This window comes from Delphinus delphis, chromosome 8 (genome assembly GCF_949987515.2).
Source record: "Delphinus delphis chromosome 8, mDelDel1.2, whole genome shotgun sequence".
In the NCBI taxonomy this organism is placed as follows: domain Eukaryota; kingdom Metazoa; phylum Chordata; class Mammalia; order Artiodactyla; family Delphinidae; genus Delphinus; species Delphinus delphis.
In genome coordinates, this window is record NC_082690.1 from 40,980,549 (window position 1) to 41,007,433 (window position 26,885).

General features: G+C 45.3%; 1 pseudogene; it reads left to right on the forward strand.

Moving 5' to 3' along the window:
• Nucleotides 1–17,585: 17,585 nt before the first annotated feature.
• Nucleotides 17,586–22,034, forward strand: LOC132430233 (keratin, type I cytoskeletal 18 pseudogene; annotated as a pseudogene).
• Nucleotides 22,035–26,885: the final 4,851 nt, after the last annotated feature.

Genomic DNA, 26,885 nt, shown 5'->3' on the forward strand with positions numbered 1-26,885 from the left:
GCTTGAAAACAGTGATCATATCTTCCCCAAGCCTTCCTTCCCTCCAGCTCTCAGCTCTGCAATTCCTTCTACCAGCTGAGCGTCATCTCCAAACTCACCCGGATTTTGTCCTGTCCCTCATCAAGTGCGGTATCCAGAACCGAGCCCCATACTCCAGGACATGTTCTGATCGAGAAAAAGAAGCACAAAGCAATCCCCTCCCAGTTGACGGACTGGGATACAAATATAGCTGATGCCATCTTGATGTGTTTTTATAGGCACAGATACAGAGTTCATTTCGGATTACATGCATAGAAAAAAATTCTAAATACTAGGAGTCTGGTAAACGACAAAAAGCATTTTTAAATATTCGAAAAATTTTAAACAATTTAAAAACACATGGTTGATCCTCACCCCTCCCGCGCTCCTCTGTGCCTTCCCTTTCAATTAATGTCATGAGCGTGACAGCAGTTGGTTGGAAGATTCTGGAATTTCAGAGGATCTAAGAGCCACTACAGGAGCTGCCCCAGGTCCTCCTACCTGCATATGGAGATGTTCCTCCCCCGCCCCCTGAGTTACTGGGTCGGGAGGTAGAACCTGCCTCACTTTGTGATTCATAGTCATGAGCTTACGTAGATGAAGCAGCAATGGGACTCAGCCACTCCTGGGAGCCAGCCCTGTGGTCGGACATCCTGGGCATTTGCTCAGCCGCTTTACAAAAGCAGATTCAGGCCTCTTCAGCCACTGAGGGCAAGGGAAGGAAAAAGTGTTGAGCACGATTATGTGCCAGGCACTATGGCGTTTCAATGCCTTCTATCTCCTAGTCCCCTCACCGCCTTCTGAGTGATGTGTGTTGTCCTCAAGGAGCAGAGAGTGGGTGTGTAACCTGCCCGAGGCCCTGCAGCTGGTTAGAAGCATGTGGGATGAGAACAGTTGCCCAGGGTGATGCGTCCCTCTGACAGGCCCTCCAGGGAGGCCAGATGGGTCACCACTCTCCAATGCAGCCTGCAGTGAACATCGTGCTCTGTGCGATGAGGCTGGAGGGGCCTGGTGGGAACCACCGAGGAGGCCCCTTCTCAGGAGCAGAGACCCCGAATCCCAGGAACCCCAGGACCCAACAGGCTCTTAGCCCTGCCCCATAATAAGTCACTTTGCTACCCACCTTGGGAAATGGGTCCTTGGCTGGCTCACAGATGTTTGGGTTTTCTCTGTGGTCTGGGAAAATCTTGGGCCACTGCTAAGTTAATCAGTGCAAATTAATTAACAACGATGAGCATTTTTCTCCCCTCCCTTCACACTTAGTGAAATGCCTTGGGTTAAGCAGATTATTCATGATACATAAAACTGCCACTTTTGGGCTTCCCTGGTGGCGCAGTGGTTGAGAGGCCGCCTGCCAATGCAGGGGACACGGGTTCGTGCCCCGGTCTGGGAAGATCCCACATGCCGTGGAGTGGCTGGGCCAGTAAGCCATGGCCGCTGAGCCTGCACGTCCGGAGCCTGTGCTCCGCAATGGGAGAGGCCACAGCAGTGAGAGGCTGGGGTACCGCAAAAAAAAAAAAGAAGAGTACAAAAAAAAAAAAAGAAGAGCATGAGTAAGCTGGCAGAGGGATGGGGTCTAGAGATGAGAGAGCACTAGTACAAGGGACGCAAGGAGTTCTTCAGAGAAGATACCCAATGCGCGTGAAGGAAGAGTGAGTGTAGGATCCAAAATAAGGAATTTTACAGAAGGGCGTCATTAGAGAGTGGTGAGCTGTGTAAAAACACAACCAAGTCTGCATGTTTGGAATAGTTTGTATATTGGAAGCTCAGGAGGAGGCCCAGGTGTGGGTGGAGAGCTGAGCTCATTGGCTCATGTTAACTCTCAGAGCACCCAAGTGCAGACAGCTGGTGGGCTTCAGATCCAGAGGTCAGAGTTGAACTAGGGATAGAGACTTGGGATCATTAGCTATCACTGATCCTCAGGTGAAGATGGGATCACCAAAAGAGGATGTTACAGTGAGAAATGAGAGGCCTGAGGATGCAACTCTAAGGTCAACCAACATAAAAGAAATCTATTCAAAAGCAGGCTTCCTTAGAGAGAGAACCATATAAACTGTGTCCTTGCAAAAGGACCAGCAAGCACGGTGCCTGGCATGTAAATGTTTGCAAAAGGAAGCGGGGACAAAGGTGGGAAGGAATGAAGGGAGGGAGGGAGAGCGGGAGGAAGGAATAATTTCTACGGAGCTCCTTATCAGAAACTATAATCCAAGAGGCAGCATTGCACAGTGGTTAAGAGAATCAGAGGACCTAGATTTAATCCCAACTCTGTCACTGACTCGCTCTGTGGCCTTCAGCCAGTTACTTAATCTCTCTCTCTTTCATTTTCCTCATCCATGAGTAACAGTTATTCCTACCTCGGAAGTTGTTGTGGGAAGTAAATGATCTAAGACAAACCTGTTTTTCTCACAGTTTTCCCCATCTCATGAAATGACAATTCCATCTTTCCAGTTTCTCAGCCCAAAAGCTTAAAACCACCCTGGACTTCACATTGTTTTCCCTCACACCCTACATCCAAGGGATCAACCATTCACGCTGACACTATCTGCAAATCATCTCTAGAATCTGACCACTTCTCACTACCTCTGCTGTTACCACCCTGGGCCAACTCACTATCTCTTTCCTGGATTTTGGTCACAGCCTCCTAACTGGTCTCCCACCTTTTGTCCTTGCCCCTTTACGATCTGTTCTCAGTGGACAGCCAGAGGGCTCCTGCTAAAACAGAAGTCAGACCACTTTGCTCCTCTGCTGGAAACCTCCCAGCAGCCCCCATCTCACTAGCAGTGCAAGCTGGAGCCCTCGACTGGGCTATGAGGCTCTACCTGATCCGGCCCACCTCCTCTCTGCCCTCACCTCCCACCCTTCTTCCCCTCATTCAGCCTTCTGGCTACTCATCTCTCAAGCAAGCCCTGCTCCCATCTCAGGACATCTGCCCTTCTGTTTCCTCCACCTGTAAGCTCTTGCCGCAGCTGGCCACATGGCCTGCTCTCTCACCTCTTCAAATCCTTTGCTTAAAGTCACCTTCGCATCAGACATTCTCAATCACCTGTTGAAAACTGCAGCTTCCTCTCCTGCCCAAATGCCAACCCACCTTAGCCAGCTTCATCTACCCCCCCAACCAGCCCCATCCTCATAGCTTTCGATGGCTATAGTCTCACAAATCATTTGAAACTCCCTGGATAGCTCTAAAATATAAGCTAAATGAAAGCAGGGATTTTTTACTGGTTGTGTTCTCTATAGTGGAACAGATCCTAGTACATACTAGGTGATCAATGAATATTTATTGAATAAATCACTTCAACAGTGCCTTGTGCATGGAACATATTCAGCTTTAGCTAATTAAAATTGATCCACGAAAAAGGTATAAAGGTCATTATTGGAACGAGTAGGAAATTTTGAATATGGATTATATGTTGTATAATATTACTGTACCAATATTAAATTTCTTGAATGTAATTATGTAAGTTATGGAAGAGAATGTCCTTGTTCTTAAGAGATACAGACTGAAGTATTTAGAGGAAAAATGTCAACAAACCTACAACTTACCTTCCAATGTTTCAGCAACATACATAAATATTGAGAGGTGAATAGAGGAAAACAATTAATGAGTCTAGATGAAAGGCATACTGGTGTTCATTATACTGCATTTTAAAAATCATCTTCAGTTTGAAATTCTTCAAAATGAGAAGTCCATGCAGTTGTTTTGTAATGTGTCAGCTTGGCTCGGCTGAACTACATTTCCCAGAATTCCTTTTCCTGTATGATTCCAGTACAGATGAGCCACAAGGGAGACTCTGGTGCAAGATGTGGAGGGCGGAAGTGGAGCAGCAGCCATTATGCAGCTCACACGCCTTCTCACTCATCTGCTAGGTCACCTCATTGGCATGAGGAAGTCGTTTCAACTGCTACCAAGCCTGGGACTCCTTTAAGAGTCTCTGACTCCCAGGCCAGGTGTGTGTGTGTTTTCAGCCCCAGCTGCTGCAGGATACCCATTCCATCAAGATCAAAGGCAACAGGTACTCCTGGGCTTCAGTCCATCCTTATGGGCTCCAGCTCACTCTGTGGGTGCCAGCTTGTTCTTGTCTTCCTCCCCTTTAAATCCATCTGCCTGTCCCAACTGCCTCCCAAGCATCAGCATCAAATGAAAAGGAAAAGGATGATAATCATCCTCGCAGAGACTGCTTAACTAGCTCCCACAATTGCATAAGATCATGTTCTTCTAACAGATCCCCTTACACACACACAGATCCAGAATTTGGTATCAGGAGTGGGGTTTACTCACAAATCTCTTTGAGATGAGCCCTCCTCTACCTTGGCCTCCTACTGAGACCCCTAAGGAACAACATTCTTAAGCTTCCTGGAAGCCCTATTATTTGGTTGAGAGGATCTGTAAGGCACACGCTTAGTCTTTCTAGAGGGTCTTTTGCTTGATGAAATGGTACTGTGAGGCGAAATATCTTTGATATTTCTAAGACCTTAACAAAAGGTTTACAGTCACGCCCTTGGCTTCATCTTCAGGTTTTCCTGGCAGTGTCCTGGATGTGATCTCTGCTTAGAAGCCATTTCTTAGTTTTAGCACCATTTGCCATCTGGAGAGGCTGAGAATCCTCCAAACCATCAGGTCCCAGCTTCTTTTTGCTTAACAGTCCTTCCCTTGATTTTTCCCTCTCCCCTCACATTTTACAATAAGCAGCCAGGAGAAATCGGGAGGCACCTTCCACTCTTTACCTGGAAATCTCATTAAATAGATCACTTCATTAAGCATATTTTCTACTTTCAACCTTGCTGCAGGCAACAGTGTTCCTAATGATTTCTGCTGCTACGTAATGAAGATCTCCTTTCTTCTTTGAATTTCCAATAAGACTTTCCTTACTTTAAGCCCTCAGCAGCAGCCTCTTCAAAGTCCAAAATTCTACAAGCCACGTGTACCTAATGCTTTCACTAACATTCTCTTCAAAACCCACAGCCTGGGCTTCCCTGGTGGCGCAGTGGTTGAGAATCTGCCTGCTAATGCAGGGGACACAGGTTCGAGCCCTGGTCTGGGAGGATCCCACATCCCGCGGAGCAACTAGGCCCGTGAGCCACAACTACTGAGCCTGCGCGTCTGGAGCCTGTGCTCCGCAACAAGAGAGGCCGCGATAGTGAGAGGCCGGCGCACCGCAATGAAGAGTGGCCCCCGCTCGCCACAACTAGAGAAAGCCCTCGCACAGAAACGAAGACCCAACACAGCAAAAATAAATACATTAATTAATAAATTCCTACCCCAACATCTTCAAAAATAAAGAAAACCACAGCTCTAAAAAAACAAAAAAAACAAAAAAAAACCCCACAGCCTGCTTCCAAAGGCACACCCACATTTTAGGGTTTTGTTATGGCCGCACACCACCTCCAGGAACTGTAATCTGCATCTGTTATCTACCGCTTTAGAACAAATTACTCTAAAACTTAACACATTAAACAATAAAAATTTATTATCTCACACACTTTCTGATTGTCAGGAATCCGGAAGCAGCTTAGGGTCTCTCACAAGAAGCTAGTTAAAGTGAAAGCCAGGGCTACTGTCACCCCTAGGACTGGCTGGAACCAAAGATTCTGCTTCCAAGCTCATTCTCATGGCTGTTGGCAAACCTCAGTTCCTCACTGGCTATTGGCTGGAGACTTGAGTTCCTTGCCATGTGGGTTGCTCCACAGAGTAGCTCTCAGCATGGCAGCTGGCTTTGCCCAGAGTGAGAGATTCAAGAACATGAGAGAGAGAGAGAGAGAGAGAGAGAGAGAGAGAGATGGCCCTCAGAGTTCCTCCCCTCCAGCTAGTTTAAGTGGAAAGGGATTTGTTACGGAATGACTTACAGAGTTATTTCTGGGAGACACAGAACTAGGCTTGACTGCTACAAATTCAGGACAAGTCATCCAAGAGATACACACAACCACACCATGAGACTATTCTAGTAGAAACCCCACCGCTGCTGCTGTCTGCACTTCCCGTCTATGGAGCAGGGACCAGAGAATAGATGCTCCACCACAGCATCCAGGAAGATCCAGTCTCCACACGGCCACCACCTACATTCCTCACTTCTGTCATCCAAGTCTCAGAAAGCACATCTCGGTCACATGCAGAACCCAAACTGTGGCGAAGTCTGGAAATTATTATTAGCAGTATCGTTCCTGCTACACTGAGAACCTGTGTCTGAAGAGGTATGAGATGATGAGAGACTTCAACAGGCTCATTCCCCAATGACTACGGGTATCTGAGGCCTTGTAATATTCCAGATAGAACACCTTAGGGCCATAAGGTAAAGAGACCCTGGAATGAAACAATAGAAGGTGATAGAAAACATTGGGAAACTGGGAAAATGCAACGCTTTAAAACAGAAAAAGAACTAAAAACTCTTTATACAGTCTTAGGATGGCCCATTTATAGAAAAAACAGTAAAACTAGAATGTTCTCAATCCTTCCCAATTTCAAATAATCTCTCTCATAGTCGACATATGTACACATACTTTTGACAGACATTGGGTTGTAGTTGTTTTAATACTATGTTTATGCCCCCCAATTTCTACATGGTAGCCCTGCCACTACCATGTCTTTGGAGGACTCTCTCCTTTGGCCTCTTCAGAGCATAAATCTCCTATCTTCTGCCTCACTTTGTGGGTGGAGGAGGGCATCTGGAGTCTAACACCTACTTAAACAGACTTGTAGCCAATCCTCCAATGTTTAGCCTCACCTTTACCCCTCTTTCCAGAAGGACTTGGTGCCACGGATGTCTGAGTCTGTGGAGGGTCTTGTGGCATTAAATGGGTGCCTGGCTCTTCCCCAGAATTTCTCTTCTGCTGACCCAGAATTAGCTCCATTCCTTTCCATCTTCCAAAGCTTTGTTTCTATCATCTCTTTTCTCTTCTATTAATCCTTAAGAGTGTGTGTCTTTTTTTTTTAAAGTCCTCTTCCCATTCTTAATTTAGAGAGATTTCAAGAGGGAGCAGATATGAATGGGTGTGTTCAACCTGCCTCCTTCAGTCAGAAGTCCAGACCCTGGGTTTTGGTCCCCATTAAGTTAGCTTCAATTACATTATCACTTTGGGTTGAGCATTCTTTTCCTTAAATCTGTCCTGGAATCTTTCATATTCTAGACCTGGGTCTGGGAGCAGAATGGATGGTGTTCATCATCTGAGAAATGTGACACTTGTCTCCACTACTTTCCACGAGGATTTCAGATGTTACCCCAGAAAGGACTTGCCTTTAATGGCACACACTTTGGAAAGATCCTTTTTAGCCTAAGTATCTCTCATATCCATGTTTAAGCGCATCATTTACAATCAAATGAATGGATTGGATGAGCAGTTAAGAGTGGGACTCAGTGATTTTTCTATGGGGAGATGTCTAATGCAGAGACTCCCAAACATCTGTCCACAGGCATCTCCACCAATCCACAATAAAACGAGAAAAATAGGACGTTGTATTAATGTTCATTCAGCCAAATGCATTCAATGTATAAGGCTATTTTGTGATTAATCCTTCCCACCTTGGTGTTAAATTTTTTAATGCCATGCTAGAAAGAGTGGATTTTGGTTAGGGTTTATTGCTTTGCTGATTTTTGTTCTTTCTCAGCAAAATAAAATGTTGTCGGCCTTATTTTAGCTAATTTTTAAAAATTTTGCAGTTCCATGAAATTCATAAGCCTGGGAGCTGTGGGTGTAATAAGAGTTCTCAGTGGAGAGGACTTTCTGAGTCATGGAGGGGGCATGAATGGGGCCGGCAGCGGATAAAACAGTGGCGTCAGCCTGCTGTGGTTTTCATGCCTTCCCACAGCCGCCCATTTCACTCTTCCTCCTCCCTCCCATGAAGCCTTTCTGGGGTCACACCCAGCTCTGAATGCCTCCCTTAATGGCCGCACTGTCCAGACTTGAGAACTGCCTGTCTCCTGTGACTGCTGTTGCATGTTGAGAGGTGTTCAGGGAAAGAGGCTGGAGGAGCCGCACTCATCACTGTGTGTCAGGTTTTATTACCTTGTCTCTCACTGGGGTATTTCTACCTCATCTTGGCCCCATATTCTGGGACTTCCTTTCTATATATACAACTTGACACATTCTTGCTGTGAAAACAATGTGATGCAAGAGAAAGAACACTGGACTCAGAGCCAGAGCCTGGACACCATTTTCCAGCTGTGTGATTGGGGTAACCTCTCTGAACCACAATCTCCTCATCCCCAAAATAATGATGCCACCTTCATGGTGTTGTTGTAGGAATTAAAATTTTTTTAAATGTATGTTTTAGTCTGTTTGGGCTGCTATAAAAGAAGTACCATAGGCTGGCTTAAACAACAAACATTTATTTATCACAGTTCTGGAGGCTGGTTAAGTCCAAGATCAAGGCATCACATATTCTGTGTCTGGTGAGAGCCCCCTTCCTGGTTCATAGACAGCTGCCTTCTCTCTATGTCCGCACATGGCGGAAGGGGGCAAGGGGACTCTCTGGGGTCTCTTTTATAAGGGCACTAATCCCATTTGTGAGGGCCCACTCTCATGACCTCATCACCCACCTCCTAATACCATCCCATTGGGGGTCAGGATTTAACATAGGAATTTGGAGGGGACACATGCACTCAGTCTACAGCAGGATGTGAAAGCAGGCATGGTCTCTGGCATCTCAAAAGTGCTCAGCAAACATTATTTGAATCTGATGGTAAGAATACAAGAGCTGGGACTTCCCTGGCTATCCAGTGGTTAAGACTCCATGCTTCCACTTCAAGGGGCACGGGTTTGATCCCTGGTTGGGGAACTAAGATCCCACATGTTGCAAGGCATGGCCAAAAAAAAAAAGAATATAAGAGCTGAGAGCAGTTCTTCCCCCATACTCCATTTCCCTTTTCACACAGGATGAAATGCTGAAACAGAAGTAGCTAATGGTGGAGTTGCAAATGTGGATGACAGGTTACGAGGGAGCTGTGAAGCAGATCCTGACTCCTCAGCTCAAGCCCTTCAGCCAGCCCTTGTCTTCCCACTGTCTGCTCACAACCTCCTCACACTTGAGTACCCTCAGTCACTGACTCGCTTGGCTTCCCTCTTAACTCTAATCCTCATGTTGTAACACCTGGGATTTAATAACTGGGGCAAGAACCTGGCCTGAAAACCTACTGGGCTCCACTTCCATTGTTCCCAAAATTCATGGGTATCACACATCTACTCTGCCCTCACCCAGACCTCCCCTCTGCTCCCCTCACACAGCCGATGGGGGAAGCCAAACCACAAAAAGAATGACAGTGTAACACGAGAAACCAGAATCACCAGGCTTTTGGTGGGCCTTCCTGCCACTGTGCCCAGCAAAGCCCTTCTTTTAGGGTCAAGCAGGGCCCATCCCTAGCAGGTACAGGTGGCTATATCAGAGGGCATTGCCTGCCCAGGTATGTTTGGTCTGATTCCTTAGTCTAAACTTGAGTTACCACAACTAGCTGGTGAGGAGGAGATATCAGTTATAGGAACTAAAAAGCCATGTTTTCTTAGCACATCTCAGTGTAGCATGAAAATGTTGACCCTACCTCAAAGAGAGGGTGGGTTATTCATTTAACAGCTGTCTCTCCTACTGGACCTTGCTGGTTTTACTCACTATTGCATTCCCAGAGCCCAGCATGTAGTAATAATTAAAATTTTTTTGAAGAATGAGTAAATAAATGAACAAAGGAAAGAATGAAAGTGTGGGTGGACAGAATCACCTTGGCCGAAAGAAAAGATAACTCTTCTAGCATCACGGGAGGAGAGCAGAGGGAGGATAGATGGGAATATGAGTGATGAGCAGATTCAAAGGTGCAGAGTTAGGAAGTTGAGTGAATCTCCACAAGATGTCTTTTTCTTTATCTGTGAATTGGAGGGGATGGGGGGCGAGGGGTTATCTCCTGAAAGGAGGGGTGGTAAGGAACAGGAGGAAGGATTGAGGACAAAACCGAAGATCTGAAACAGTTACTGTGGGGAATAGGACTAACTGTCCACCAGAGACTCATGAAGGGATTGCTGAACAGAAGGGTGGCCCAGAGGATCCAACCGTGATACCAGGGCAGCAGATGCCAGCAGCCCAGAGAGGGAACAGAGGGGGATGAAGCCTAATTCAGGGAAGAGTTATAGGGGTTCAGACTTGCAGACAGAGCTAGTCATCTCAGATCAAGAATTTGTCAGGCTCCGGGAATAAAGACACAGACCTACTAGAGAATGGACTTGAGGATATGGGGAGGGGGAAGGGTAAGCTGTGACAAAGTGAGAGAGTGGCATGGACATATATATACACTACCAAATGTAAAATGGATACCTAGTGGGAAGCAGCCGCATAGCCCAGGGAGATCAGCTCGGTGATTTGTGACCACCTAGAAGGGTGGGATAGGGAGGGAGACGCAAGAGGGAAGAGGTATGGGGACATATGTATATATATAACTGATTCACTTTGTTATAAAGCAGAAACTAACACACCATTGTAAAGCAATTATACTCCAATAAAGATGTTAAAAAAAAATTTGTCAGGTTCCTACTGTGTGCTGGACCTGCTCACTGAGTACAAAGAAAAATCGGAGAGCCCTGACTTGGAGGAGCTAGAAAATGCATCAAGTATGAGGGAGTCAAAAATGCCTAAATATTAAAAAAAAAAAAAAAAAGAAGCCTAAATAAAACCACAGGAGGTGTCAGACTATGGCTCAACTGTGAATGCAAAGGATGCCAAGACCAAAGGTGTTTTCTCTTCTTTCTCTCCATTCTCCTTTCAAACCAAAAATCACATCCTTGTCTCCGTGTCCAGAATTCTTTCTCAGCAAGTACGACTGACACTAGGCAGTCTTGGAACGCCACCTGGTGGGTCTTCAAGATATTACATATTTAGCTTCCAGGCGAAAGGGTTCTAGATTATAAGAACAGGAGAAAAATGCATTCATTCAGCAATATTTATTCCCTAAAACTCTGTAACAGTCCAGAAATACAGAGATACCCTCAAGTTTCTTCCAAATTAATAAGAAAAAATTTAATTGTTTATTAGAACTTATACTAATTTAGTAATTGAAAGTATATATGAATTCAAATGTAAGAATTAAGATCTGTTGACTGAATTATGGTTCCTCATAGAAGAGAACATAGTATCCACTGTTAAATAGAAAATAGAAAGTCTAGTCCATCTATGTAAGCTGTTTGTTTGTTTGTTTGTTTTTCTGAGCCTACTCTCATCTCTAGCTTCCCAAATTTTACTCCGACCAGATACTACAAAACACCATATCTTCAAAGGTGTCAACAGGGGGGTAGGGGAAAGAGAACCAGACTGAAGTAAACAGTCCTGAAGTTGAGCTAAATAAAGCCAGATGAACTTGAGCAAGTTTTTTATGTTTCCGAGCTTGCATCCTCACTAGAGAAATGAAAATTAAAATATTTACCTTTCAGGATGGTTACAAGCATTAAATAAGATAATAAGGTAGGGGGACTTCCCTGGTGGTCCAGTGGGTAAGACTGCGCTCCCAATGCGGGGGCCCAGGTTCGATCCCTGGTCAGGGAACTAGATCCCACATGCATGCTGCAACTAAGAGTCCGCATGCCACACTTAAAAGCCCACATGCCACAACTAAGATCCTTTGTGCTGCAACGAAAATCCCGCATGCCACAACTAAGACCCAGTGCAGTCAAAAATAAAATAAATAATAAATAAATAAATATTAAAAGATAATAAGGTAGGAAACACATTTCAAAGTGCTGATCAAATTTTGGTTATTACTGTTGTAAGTCCATAGAAGGGTACCTTCCATAAAGGAAAAACACATCCCTTTCTCACTGATGAGCCATCACTGACCCCGGTAAATGAGGAAAAGGTGAGGTGAATGCCATGAACATCTTTTCATTCATTCATTTTTCATTTCACAAAAAATCGAAACTACATAGAAAAATTATCTGTATCTATGGCAGACAGATTCTACCTTTTATAAGCACATCAAAAAATATGAAGTACATAGGAATAAATAAACCAAAAGTTGTGCAAGATTTTAACAAAGAAAATTACCAAACTTATTGAGAGACGTTAAAGATAACTGAATTAAATTAAGAGATAGACCATGTTCATGGACTGGAAGACTCTATATTACAAGATGTCAATTCTTTCAAATCAATTCTAGAGTCAATGCAATTCCAGTTAAAATTCCAACAGGTTTTTTAGTAACATTTGACAAGTTAATTCCCATCTTATGTGAAGATGCAAAGGGAAAGGAACAGCCAAGATGTGCTACAAGAAGAAGAGGAAGGAGGATGGGGGGGTGGGAGGAGGAGGAGAAGAACCAGAAGGAGAAAAATGGAGGACTCGTACTACCAAATATCAAGATTTGTCATGAAGCTATAATATTTAAAACAGTATGGATTGGTACATGGGTCAACAAACAGACCCATACAATAAAGTCCAGAAGAACTTTGTATTATATAAGCACTTGATACCTGATAGAGGCAGGCAAAGGACAGTTTTTTAGTGAGTGCCACTGGGACAATTAGCTACCCGTATAAGTTAAACAGAAATCAACTCCAGATGTATCCAAGTCCTTAAGGTAAAAGGCAAAATTATAAAGCTTTCAGAAGATAAAATGGGAGAATATCTCCATGACTTTAGAGAAGAAAGCGTTCTTAAACAATTATAAGATGTACTAATTGTTAAAGAAAACACTGATAAAGTTTGACTACATTAAAGTTAAGAAGTTCTGTTCATCAAAAGATACCATTAAGAGAGTGAAAAGGCAAGCCACATAATCACGACATACATAACTGATGAAACGATTTGTATCCAAAACATATAAAGTAGGGACTTCCCTGGTGGTGCAGTGGTTAAGAATCCACCTGCCAATGCAGGGAACACGGGTTGGAGCCCTGGTCCTGGAAGATCCCACATGCCACAGAGCAACTAAGCCCGTGCGCCGCAACTACTGAGCCTGTGCGCCTAGAGCCTGTGCTCCTCAACAGGAGAGGCCACCGCAATGAGAAGCCCGCGCACTGCAACAAAGAGTAGCCCCCACTCGCCGCAACTAGAGAAAGCCCGTTGAGCAGCAACGAAGACCCAATGCAGCCAAAAATAAGTAAATTTATTTAAAAAAAAAAAATATATATATATATATAAAGTACTCCTTCAAATCAGTGAGAAAAAACAGACAATCCCATAGAAAAATAGGAAATATATTGGAATGGAATCAGTATTTCGCCAAAAAAAGGAAAAAAAATATATGTCCAATAAACTTCATTTATAGAGAAATACTAGATTACAATGATAATGATACAACACTACAGACCCACCAAATAGGTAAAAAATTTTTAAGCTGGTATTATTAAGTGTTGGGGATGTAGAGCTACTGGAATTCTCAGACACTGCTGTCGGGAATATAATTGGTACAACCACTTTGGAACACTGGAGTTATCTACTAAATTTGAATGTGTGTATATTTTCACTCTTAGATACCTTCCTTAGAGAAACATATGTACATCTGTACCAGAAAACATGTACAAGAATATTCATAGCAGCGTTTGTCAGGAGCCAAAACACTGTAGACCACTCAAATACCCCTCAAGAATGTAACAGAAAAGTAAATGATGGTATATTCATATACAGGTGGGCTCAGGAAACGTTTCCTGTGAAGGGCCAGAGAATAAATACTTTAGGCTTTGCGGGTCTCTGTCTCAAAATCTTAGTTGTTTTTTCTTCCCCAACTTTATAAATATAAAAAGCATTCTTAGCTCATGGGCCAAACAAAAACATGGCCCATGGGCCATAGTTTGCCAACCCCTGATGTAGGAGAAAACTATACAGCATTGAAAATGAATGAACTATGGCTACCTGCAACCCTGTGAATGATTATTACAAACATGACATTGAGCTAAAGAAGCGACACAAATACACATACATATATACAAATCACATATAGAAAAATCATAAATAAAAACCATAGGAATATAATTCCATTTATATAAAACAGGCACAATGACACTATAGGATTTAGAAGTGTACAGATAGGCCTTAAAGCCACAAAGAAAAGCAAGAAAATAGTTACCATACAGATCAGGATCATGGATACTTATATGAGAGGGAGGGGGTTGTGACCTGAAAGGGACCTCTGAGCGTCTGGCAGTATTTAATTTCTCGACCTGGATGATGGTAACAGAGGTGTTGGCTTTATCACTATTTGTTAATTTGTACGTTTGTGTTTGTTATTTGTCAAATTGTGTGTTTATGTTTTATGCATCTTCCTATGGGTATTGTGTTTGGATGGATCATCACCTAAGGTCGACAAAGACAACAGTACAGGAGAGAGTTGAAGACAAACGTCTGGGCAGATGGCATACCACTCAAGTAACATGGGAGGGCGTCTGAAGGGAAGAGGATGACGTCCCTAAGAATAGAGGAGGCTGGTAATGTCCAAATATATGGACTTCAAAGGCGGAGACGCTATTGAACCAGAAGGAGAAGCCCTGGTTAGAAGCAGCTTTGGGCAGTGGGGAGAGGGCTGCCTGATTTTTCTGGTCCCAGTTGGGGGCTGGTACTGGAAAGTCATTCTACACATTTCACCAGAGCATAGACACTGGATGGGCTGGAAGGACCATCAGGAGAAAAGAACAGGGCTGACAGGGCGTGGCAGGGCAGTTTGGGGCAGGCCTGAACAGTGTAAGATGATAAGCAGTTTGTGCCCTCTCTGATGCCTCAGCCCCCAAACACTCCTTCATGGGCACAGGGAAGCAGGCAGAAGAGCTGTGTGCAAAGGGGAGAGATAGAGATTTTTTTTTTTTGCAGTACACGGGCCTCTCACTGTTGTGGCCTCTCCCGTTGCGAAGCACAGGCTCCGGACGCGCAGGCTCAGAGGCCATGGCTCACAGGCCCAGCCGCTCCACGGCATGTGGGATCTTCCCGGACCGGGGCACGAACCCGTGTCCCCTGCATCGGCAGGCGGACTCTCAACCACTGCGCCACCAGGGAAGCCCCAAGATGGAGATATTTTAAATACATATTTCTTAATCTCTATTTTACAGATCAAGAAATTGAGGATCAGGGAGGTTAAAGGATGTGTCCAGGGTCACAGATTAGTAAATGATGCCTGGGACCCCAACTGGTAGATGTAGTAGTCAGGGTTCCCAAGAAAAACAGAATAGATAGGGGAAGGAGAGAGAGAAAGAGACAAAGACAGAGAGACCCAGAGAGAAAGAGAGATTGATTTTAAGGGATTGGCTCACACCATTGGCAAGTCTGAACTCAGCAGAGCAGGCCAGTGGGCTGGAAACTCAAGCAGGATTTCTATGTTTCAATCTTGAAACAGAACTGCTTCTTTCAGAAAATCTCAGTCTTTTGCTCTTAACACATTTAACTGAGTGGATGAGGCCCACCCACATTGTGGAGCGTAATCACCTTGACTTAAAGTCAACGGAATAAATCATAGAAACCTTCACAGCAACATCTAGATTAGGGTTTGACCAAACAAGTCAGCATCATAGCCTAGTCAAGTTGACACATAAAATTAACCATCATAGCTGGATATAAGCACGCAGTATTGACGGACTCTGGCCTAACACACGGTGATCGAGTAAACTTAAGCAGGTGTCTCAGGTAGGGAGCGCGGCCACATATGTGTTCCCACCATACAGTGAGGAAAGCGAGGCAAGCCCGTATTAACTGACCTGCCTGGGCCTCCCAAGTAATTAGCGTCAAGGCTGGGTCTGGCTCCCAGTCTCCAGCCTCCAAACGCCCTGCTCGCTCCTCCCAGCCATGCCACTGTCTGTGGCTGCTCCTCACTTTCCCTCTGCTCTGGAGCAGCTCAGGTGCTAAGCCCAAGCCTGCCAGGCTTGGGCCTTGCAGTGCTGTCCTGTTTCACCCTCCTAATGAGAACATTGAACTGTGCTTGGAAATTCATTTCTTTTTTTCTAGACTATTCAGCAGAACTATATGAGGGATGCTTAATGCAAACTCCTGTGTCAGGAATGGCCTCCCTTCTCTCTGGGCACAAAACAATCACTAGCCATCCTGTGGCTCAAGGGTCCACGGAGGTCCAGGCCTTCTCTCTCCCTCTCTTCTCACAGGACCTGGTGGCCCAGGTTCAAGAACAATTCCATCAGGTCAGAGACTCTCTCTGGACCACTTGGTGGGGCACAGTACTCATCAACCAAGGATCCCCAAAGGAAGCAGACCACTCCTGAATTTCAAAAATCAACCAACTTCCCGTGAAAGAGTGACCCTTGCTTAGCAAAGCAAAGCCACACCCACTTGCGGGTTCGGACCTAGTGAACATGTTTGGGCAACTGTTGGCCAGGAGCCAGTTTTACATCAGGAACAAGTAGCATCTTGGCAAATCATTTATCCTAATAGAAGAGTCCCTCATATTTGAAGGGGTCAGCGACATTGGAGGAGAGGCGTGAATCTCAACGCTGGGTGATGTCTACCTCTCAGATTGTACATTAGGAGCTATAATGAGGAGTGAGGACCAAGAAGCGAAGGAGTGGTTTGCCTGCTACCTCTGCAGGACATGTGCTCTGTGGCTTGTGCAGGAAGCACTGTGCAACACCAGTGGGAGTGAAATGTACTTTCCCCTCTTGGAGTGAGGGCTGCAGCTCTTAGGGGCATGAAAGAGAAATGGTGGGGGATTGTCTCTTCCAGAGAGAGATGGCTAGAAAAGCTTAGTGGATCATAGGTCAGTTCAGATCAGATCAATTCCCCTCGATGTGCCAGGGCCAGAGATGAACAGATGAACAAGACACAGCCCTTGTCTTCCCAGAACAGACCAACCGGTGGGGGAAATAGACAGATAATATCAATAAGATATAGTATCAGAGAGACATACCCAGGGTGCCATGGGAGCCTGGTGGAGGGACACCTCATCACGAAAAGGGCTTGGGCTACGTGAAAGAAATGACACTTGGGCTGAGTCTTTAAGTATGAACAAGAACTTACTCATGGAAGAAAGTGAGAAGAGCACTCGGGCAGGAACAACAGTGTAAGCAAAGGCCCAGAAGCATGACCAGCATGGGTGAGTTAAGGAAACGAGCTGAGAGTTCATAGGTCAGAAAGTAGGAAGGTAGGAGGGCAGGGAGCTAAGGCCGTTAGTGAGGGAGGGGCCAGGCTCTGTATGCCAAACTAATAAACAGGTTAGACTTTATTCTATAGGCTATAAGGAGGCCCAACAGGCTTTAAATAGGGGTAGGACCCATTTACAGAGTTCCAAATTGCAATAGGTGCCATTGATTTCTGTATGCCCACCTTCAGACTATCAGGTTCCAGAGTGATCTTTCTAATGCACAAATCCAATGATATTGCATGAGTGAATCAAAAGAGTTACTCAGGAACAAAGAGAAAGGTTGTCAAGCTGCACTGAGGATCCCGCGGAGATGAGAAATCATGAATTTGCAGAGCCGCCAACTTGCACTGCTGTGTCATGTTCTCCATGATGGAGACAGTCAGAATTTTGCCATGTCAGACTCGAGAGTGAAGAGTGCTGGTGAGAGACCAATTTTGATAACTCACCACAGTGGTGAAGGTTGGGTAAGAAGGAGCATAGCGACGGCCCAGCACCTGAGTCCTGGCCTTGCTCTTTCCTCACGGGACAAACAACATGAGCTTCAGTGCCCAGTCCACCTTCTCCAACTACCAGTCCCTGGGCTCCGCGCATCACCGGGCCACCGGGTCCGACTGGTCACCAGCGCTGCCAGCGTCTATGCAGGCGCCGGGGGCTCGGGCTCCCGGATCTTTGTGTCCCACTCCACCAGCGTCCAGGGCAGCTGGGGATCCAGGAACATGGGCACCGGGATGGCCAGGGGTCTGGTGGGTATAGGGGGCATCCAGGGCGAAAAGGAGACCATGCAAGACCTGAATGACCGCCTGGCCTCTTACCTGGAGAGGGTGAAGAGCTGGAGGCCGATAATAGGAGACTGGAGTGCAAAATCCGGGAACACCTGGAGAAGAAGAGACCCTAGGTCAGAGACTGGGGGCATTACTTGAAGACCATCGAGGACCTCAGGGCTCAGATTTTTGCAAGTTCTGTGGACAATGCCTGTCTTACTGCTGATGACTTTAGAGTCAAGTATGAGATGGAGCTGGCCATGTGCAAGTCTGTGGAGAGTGACATCCACAGGCTCCACAAGGTCACTGATGACACCAGTGTCACCTGGCTGCAGCTAGAGCCTGAGACCGAGGCTCTCAAGGAGGGAGGAGCTGCTCTTCATGAAGAAGAACCACGAGGAGGAAGTAAAGGGTCTGCAAAACCAGACTGCCAACTCCGGGTTGACCGTGGAGTTGGATGCCCCCAAACCTCAGGACCTCAGCAAGATCATGGTAGACATCCGGGCCCAGTATGACAAGCTGGCTCAGAAGAACCGAGAGGAGCTGGGCAAGTACTGGTCCCAGCAGACTGAGGAGAGCACCACAGTGGTCACCTCGCAGACCGCTGAGATAGGAGCTGCTGAGATGACACTCACGGAGCTGAGACGCACCGTCCAGTCCCTGGAGATCGACCTGGACTCCATGAGAAATCTGAAGGCCAGCTTGGAGAACAGCCTGAGGGAAGTGGAGGCCCGCTATGCCATGCAGATGAAACAGCTCAGTGGGGTCCTCCTGCACCTGGAGTCGGAGCTGGCCCAGACCTGAGCAGAGGGGCAACGCCAGACCTAGGAGTACGAGGCCCTGCTGAACGTCAAGGTCAAGCTGGAGGCTGAGTTCAACACCTATCACAGCCTGCTGGAAGATGGGGAGGACTTCAGTCTTGGTGACACCGTGGACAGCAGCAACTCCATGCAAACCATCCAGAAGACCACCACCCTCAGGCTTGTAGACGGCAAAGTGGTATCTGAGACCTCAGGCACCAAAGTTCTGAGGCATCGAGTTAGCAGAAGCAGGAGGCCAATAAAAGTTGAGACGTTACTGCAAAAAAAAAAAAAAAAAAAAAAAGGAGCATAGCACAGTGCCTGGTACATGGTGGGTGCTCAGTACATTTTTGTTGAATGATGAGAAGATGGGAAGATGGGTATGACAGTTACCAATTTTACTCACTGGTGAGTGTGTGTCGTCCCGTCCCCACCCCACCCCACCCCACCCCACCCCTGGTCTTCTAGTAAGATGCACCCACTTTCCTGACATGTGATCCAGGGCTGGCCAATCAGAGTACTCCACTCCTCTCCCACGACCACGATAGGCCCCAAGATGGTCATGTGACCCACAGCAGGCCAATTAGTGCTCTTCCCAACACTGCAACTGGGACTAGCTGGAAGCCAGCCTTTTGCCTGTAGAATTATACTGGAAGGATGAAACTCTAGGGCTCACCACAACCATCTTCACCACACAGAGGAGCCCTCTCTACAACAGTGGGGAATGACAGAGCAGAGCTGAGAGATGAAAGCACTGTGCTATGCTCCTTCTTACGCAACCTTCACCACTGTGGTGAGTCATCAGAATTACTCTCTCACCAGCACCCTTCACCCTCGAGTCTGACATGGCAAAATTCTGACTCTGTCTCCATCTTACACATCTGTCTTTTCTGCTGGTCTGTTGCTGGAGAACATGACACAGCAGTGCAAGCTGGCGGCTCTGCAAATTCATGATTTCTCATCTCAGCTGGATCCTCAGTGCAGCTTGACAACCTTTCTCTTTGCTCCTGAATAACTCTTTTGATTCATTCATTCATTCATGCAATATCATTGGATTTGTACATTAGAAAGACCACTCTGGAACCTGATAGTCTGAAGGTGGGCATACAGAAATCAGTGACACCTGTTGCAATTTGGAACTCTATGAATGGGTCATACCCCTACTTAAAGCCTGTTAGGCCTCCTTATAGAAATGAAAACGCTGGCTAGGGTCATCCCAGCCTATATAACACCTTTGTGTGAATTACGGAAAAGCACCTTTGCCTCAAGTTAAAAAAGCTCTGTGTTAATATATCAGGGTACAGGGAATTCCCTGGCAGTCCAGTGGTTAGGACTCAGCGCTTTCACTGCTGTGAGCCCAGGTTCAATCCCTGGTCACGGAACTAAGATCCTGCATGCTGCACAGCACTCGGCAAAAAAAAAAGAAAAAATATATGTATGTGTGAGTGTGTGTGTGTGTGTGTGTGTGTATACACACACACACACACATCCATCTATATACACATATATATCATTATATATTCCATATATATCCCATATATACATATATATCAGAGTACAACCTGAACAACCCTAAATCATGGGCCCTGGAAATAGAAACAGAGGCGGCTATGCCCTCTGCCATGTTCAGTAACCCTGAAGGAACGTTCTAGCCCCAGTGGCCATCCTGCCCTCTGAGGAAGGCTGGAGTTGGAAGGCAGGGGGACAGGAACGTGTCTCTGAGAGCCGCAGGTGAGAGAAGCAGTCTTAGGGGAGGCAGGAAGTGGTTGGGACATGCACAGTTGCACCTGTGTGAACATATCTCCTGAGCCTGTTTAGGGCTTCGTATGCCAACGTGGCTTTATTAAAGAGGGGATTCTCCCTCACTGCTCCAGGACTCAGCTGAAACTGTCCCACCTACCTCATGTGGTAGGTGAGCTCTGACCTCATTCACATTGTATGTGAATGGCATGTATTTCACATACAATGCCATGGGAATGGTCCCCCTTAGATGTGGTGCCCTTGTGCAGTATACAAGCTGAACAGTTGTACAGGGACCCTGAGTCTGACAAGCTCCTCTGACCCTAGATATCGTACCCCTGTCCTTCCCAGTTAAAAAGCCAGCAAAACTCTTTCTCTCTGAGCAAGTGTAAAATGGGTACCTACCATTTGCCACTGGAAAAGCCCTGACTGTTAATACACACTGACAAACAGAATGAAGTGTAACAGACAGGTCAGGGCCCAGACCCCAGGCTCTGGAGGTTTCTGTAAGTATTAAAATGGGAGTGGGAAGGAGACGATAAGAAAGCCGTTTAAGATATCTGAGGTAGAGTTGCTCTTGGTAACAGCAGAGTTGGAGATGGGTCCTGGGGGTGGGGACTGAAGCAGATGGAGGGAAGGGGAGAAAGTTGAGCGGAGAGGCTGGGCCACCCTCACAGGCACTGAAATTCCCCAGGCTGGTTGCAGGTGTGACGTAATCCACCTCAGAGAATTATGGGTAATTTCCTTTCCCCTCAAACCCTTCCCCTCCTCTGTCCCACTTAAACTTGATTGGTTGGTTTGTGCCTAAATTTGCAAGGAAGCCCAGCTACCCCAGCTAATGAGGACTGTTTACTCTTTCTATCGCTGGAGCGGGGAATGGGGGAGCCAAATAAAATCCAGTGTGTTCATCCCACAGGGAGGAAATCCCAAAGTGCCCCTGAGGCCTGGAGACGCACAATTTGCACCCTTCGATTCCCACCCCATGCCAGAGGAACTGTAATTTGCTGAAGAGTCTCAGAAACTTCGATGTTATCACTTTGCTCATCTCTTTCCAAAATCACCTCGAGTAACCATGATGCAGTGGAAAAAATGTGAACTTCAAAGTACAACAGATCTAGTTTGAATTCCAGTTCTGACCTTGGACAAGTTACTTGATATTTCTGAACCTATATTTCCTTAAGTCTAAAAAAAGGGGGAGTGGGGCACTGCGGAATTCCCTGGTCCAGTGGTTAGGACTCAGCGCATTCACTGTGGTGGCCCAGGTTCAATCCCTGGTAGGGAAACTAGGATCCTGCAAGCCATGTGCTGTGCTCAGCCATAAATAAATTAATTAAATAACAATTCCCATCTCATAAGGCTGTTGTGATAGTTACATGAAATCACTTCCATAGAGCCACTCCCTTAGTGCCAGCACAGAGTTCCCACTTCTACCACTGTAATCCTTCCCCCCAAAGCCCCAGTGGCATCAGACCTCCCCTTCCATTAGCTGTAACTGAACATGAGGATGGCCACACGGAGTGGAGAAAGAGAACTGGCTGAGGTATTAGGAGCCCTGCACTCCAGATGTGGCTTTAGGACTTCAACGGGCAACGCCCAGCCTGTCTGGTCCTCGATTTCTTCATCTGTAAATGCAGGTGGTGATTCCAGCCGTGCTCAACTCACAGAATGGATACGAGTTTTAAGGGAGCTAATGTGATTTGTAAATATCAGCAAAAATGGACATATTAAAGTACTAGTGAGTGACAGCAGTTTAGAGTGCTGCTTTCCTGAGAAGTATCGCATTTTCCCCTGCAGTAAAATGGAACCAGCCATTCATTTAATAAAGCTGAATTGGGGCATCCATCATGTGTCCAATCCTGTGCAAAGGATTAGCTCATCAATAACCCTTCTTCCAGGCTTCCCTGGTGGCGCAGTGGTTGGGAATCCGCCTGCCGATGCAGGGGATACGGGTTCGTGCCCCGGTCCGAGAGGGTCCCACATGCCGCGGAGCGGCTGGGCCCGTGAGCCATGGCCTCTGAGGCTGCATGTCCGGAGCCTGTGCTCCGCAACAGGAGAGGCCACAACAGTGAGAGGCCCGCGTACCGCAAAAAATAAAAAAATAACCCTTCTTCCTCGGTGCTACTGGATACATGGGTTGAACATCCATTTATTCATTAAATAAATAAATCTTTACTGAGCTTTTGAGACTTGAAAGGAGTTACTACCATATTTATCTCTTATAGGACATATTTAAGTCTTAATAATTTCATTGACTGTCACCTCTTTCTGACTAGACTGTGAGCTATTTGAGGACAGGTGAGATTTGGGCAAGATTCAGTTTCTGTTAACTGACCAAATGTACCCACAGGACTGACTCAAATGACACGGTTGCCATGAGCTGCTTCTCTCTGACCGTTAACTATACTCATGGGGGCTGCTTGTCACCCTAGTCAGACCCAGGAGAGGGAACTGGACTCACCACGTTTCCATCACTCCAAAGGAACTACTGTTTGCCTTCCAGATGACTCAGAAGTCTCAAGGCCCTGGCCTGGCATCAGACCCCAGGTTAGCCCAGGGTAGTATCCTCTCTGTGAGCACAGCCTGGCATCTGCCCAACCAACATGTAAGCTCTCTGGTCCCTCTGCGGCTCACGAGGCTCAGGGGCCATTAGAGCTGGCTGGGGCCTCTGATAGTAATGAGGGATGCTCTCAGCACAACTCAGCGCTGCTTCCTGGGCATCAGCCCACCAGGAGCAGAGACAGATCTTGCTGGCAAATGAGCTTCCCTCCAGGGCTGGGACAATCCAAGGCAGCCCACTGGATGGGTGGTGTGGGAAAGATTTTGCTTCTCTTTTTCCCTTTGTCTCCTCCCTTCCTCCATCTCCCATCTCCATCCTCCCTTCCCTTCCTTGTCTCGCTTCACTTTCTTTTTTTGTCCCCTCCCCTCATGCACACTTCTTCTTACTCTCTTTCCTTATCACTTTTCCTGCTGTCCCATTGTCCCCCTCCTCCTTTATCTGGTGCCTACCTCCTTTCCTTTGCTCTTCATTTTTCTCACCTTTGTCTAATCCCATCTCTCTGCCACCTTGCCTCTTTCTGTCTTTTGTATACGTCTGCCTCTGTCTCTCTTTCCCTGTTTTCCTCTTTCTCCACTCCCTCTATATTTCTAACCCTCTCGCCCTCAATCTTGCAACCACTACAGAGGCACGAAAGCATGGTTTAGGGCACAAGAAAAGTCCAATTCTAATAGGACACAGAACACATAGAGGGGGTAAGCAGAAGAGCCTGGGATGGTATTTGAAATTATCTATGAGACAACCTTGAAACCAGGTTAAAGAGGGTTTTCTCCTTCCAAAATAAAACACAATATCATTTCGCACGCACAAGACTGGATAAAAATTTGACTTGACCAGTTGTTGGCAAGGATGTACAAACAATGGAACTTTCATACGCTGCTGGTGGAAATAAAATGTAAAATGGTGCAACCACCTTGGAAAACTATCTTTTTCTTTTCTCATAAAGTGCAAGAATGTACATCTGCTCTATGACCCAGCCATTGCACCCTTTGGTATAAACCCAAGAGAAGTGAAAAACTATGATCACATAAAGACAAAACATAATCATAGCAAACTGATTCACAGTAGCCAAAATCTGGAAAATACCCAAATGTCCATCAATAAGAAAGTGGATAAATAATCATGGTACATTCATACAATGGAATACTACTCAGCAATAAAAAGGAACAAACACGTAACATAATGACAAATCTCTAAAACGTTATGTTGAGTGAAAGAAGCCAAACACAAAAGAATATAATTCCATTTATATGAAATTAAAAAATAGACAAATTGCTCCAGTTGATTTTGATTGCAACTTTGTGAGACTCTGAAGGAGAGGGCAGAGGTTTTTTTCATGTCATTAAAACTAACTTACTGTGATAAAAATGAGGAGGGTGGTGGCGTAGTACTGACAAGAGGGCAAGGGCAGAAGGGAGATTAACTGGAGAAGGAACCTTCTCAGATAATGGAAATGTTCTCTCATTTTGGATGACATTTATACAAGTGTATACAGTTATCAAAATTTATTGAACTGGACACTTAATATTCTATTGTACGTAAACTATGTTCGTTTTTAAAATCACCCATAATTACATAATCCACAAAAAAATACTGCTATATTTTCTTTTTTTTCTATTCATATACAAATATATTTTCATAACGGAGGTTAAATGATATATACATCATTTTAACATCATTTTGTGCATTTTCCCACATCTTTAAAATTTGTTGAAAAGCATCCCTTTTAATGAATATAATAGATCATCCTAGAGAGGTACCATAATTTGTGCCACCAGTTCCCTATTATTGGACAGGTATGTTGTTTCCATTTTTTCACTACTCTTAATGGCAATGTCATCACAAACATAAACGGAAATGTGTAGGTACTGAAGACTTTTTTACATTAAATTAGTGGTTTAAGAGCAGACCAGTTAAGTTTGACTCTCAGTTCCACCATTTACTAGTTGTGGGACCCAGGCAGGTTACTTAACCTTTCTCTGCTTCAATTTCCTCACTGGAAATGATGGAGATGTTAATAGTAATTTACCTCTAGGGTTGTGGTGAGGTTTAATGGGGTAATAAATATAAAGCACTTAGACACGTGCCTTGCATTTAGTAAGTCCTCGAGAGGTATTAGCTATCGTATACAGTATTAGGAGGAAAGAAATACAAGTGGGCTTAGAACGACTGATGTTGCAAACAAGTTAAAAAACATTATTGTTGTTGGAGGACTGGGGGAGACTGGAGAGAGTTTTTAGATTACCCCCAAAGTCTATATTTGGGTTGGCAGAGTGTAGACTAGGGATGGCATAGCCCACATTTGCCACATCCCTTGACCTTGGCAGATGTTACTATTCAACTACCACACCGCTCCCATGGAGCCCAGATATAGCCTCATAATCACTTTCATCACTCTAGATTCACGACTCTTTAATCAAGCTGAGATAAGGGGTGGGCTTCTTTACATCCTTGTTCTAGAGCAATGGTTCTCAACCCTGGTACATATTGGAATCACCTGGGTGGTGGGGTGGGCAGACTTCCAAAATAGCCCCCAGTGATCCCCACCTCCTGCTAGGCAGGCACGTCCTTGTGTACTTCTCCCCTTTTTGAGTGCCGGATGGACCCAGTGGCTTGTTTCTAATGAATAGAACATGGCAAAAGTAAGATGTAAGCTATTATATATAGAGTGGATAAACAACAAGGTCCTACTGTATAGCACAGGAAACTATAATCAATATCCTATGATAAACCATAATGGAAAAGGGTATTTAAAAAAAGAATTTGTATATATGTATAACTGAATCATTTTGCTGTACAGCAGAAATTAACACAACATTGTAAATCAACTATATTTCAATAAAAAAAGAATAGGGCAGGGCTTCCCTGGTGGCGCAGTGGTTGAGAGTCCGCCAGCCAATACAGGGGACGCGGGTTCGTGCCCCGGTCCGGGAAGATCCCACATGCCGCGGAGCGGCTGGGCCCGAGAGCCATGGCCGCTAAGCCTGCGCGTCCGGAGCCTGTGCTCCGCAATGGGAGAGGCCACAGCAGTGAGAGGCCCGCGTACCGCAAAAAAAAACCAAAAAAAAATCGTACAAACTTCTCATCATAAGACAAGTAAGTGCTAGAGATGAAACGTACAACATCATTAATATAATTAACTGCTTTATGTTATGTATGAAAGTTGTTAAGAGAGGAAATCCTAAGAGTTCTCATCACAAGGAAAAAATATTTTTTTCTTTAATTTTATATCTATATGAAATGATGGATGTTCACTAAACTTATTATGGTAATCATTTCATGGATGTATATTAGTCAAATCATTATGCTGTACACTTTAAACTTATACTGTGCTGTATGTCAATTATATGTCAATAAAACTGGAAGAAAGGAAAAAAAAGAAAATAGCTGTTCCCTCCCTGAGGCTTGGCACTGGCTCCTGGCTGATCATTTAACATTGACTGGTTTCCTGTGGTTCTTTGTGAATTGCTTACGATGCTAACCTGGATACCCTCAGGATCAGACCCCACTCTCAGGCCAGCTCCCAGATTGCCTTAAAAGGGCCTAGAGAGTCTCCTTCTGGGCCAAATTATGAACAAAAATTCACAATCAATGTACTGGAAAAATATGTAATCAAACTGATCTACTTAACAAACTTATTATCCTTCCCAGTACTTAAATCATGTCTCAATACAAGAAACGAAAATGTCAAGAGGATGAAAATAATGCAGTGTATCACAGTCTACAAAATTCTATTGAATTCTACCTGCTGTAATTTTGCACATATGGTCCTGAAATGATAGGTAAATGGTGGGATGTTTGGCATCTTGCTCTGTGACTTTATACCTAAGGAAGAAGGAAACGAATATTTACTGTGAAGGTATTATGTGTCAGGTACTGTGCTGGGCAATTCACATGTTATCTGGTTTACTAGCCTAGAGAAGCAGAGTAACAGCGATGGGGAGAACAGTCTCATAAGCTAAACAGCTGGGTACAAGTG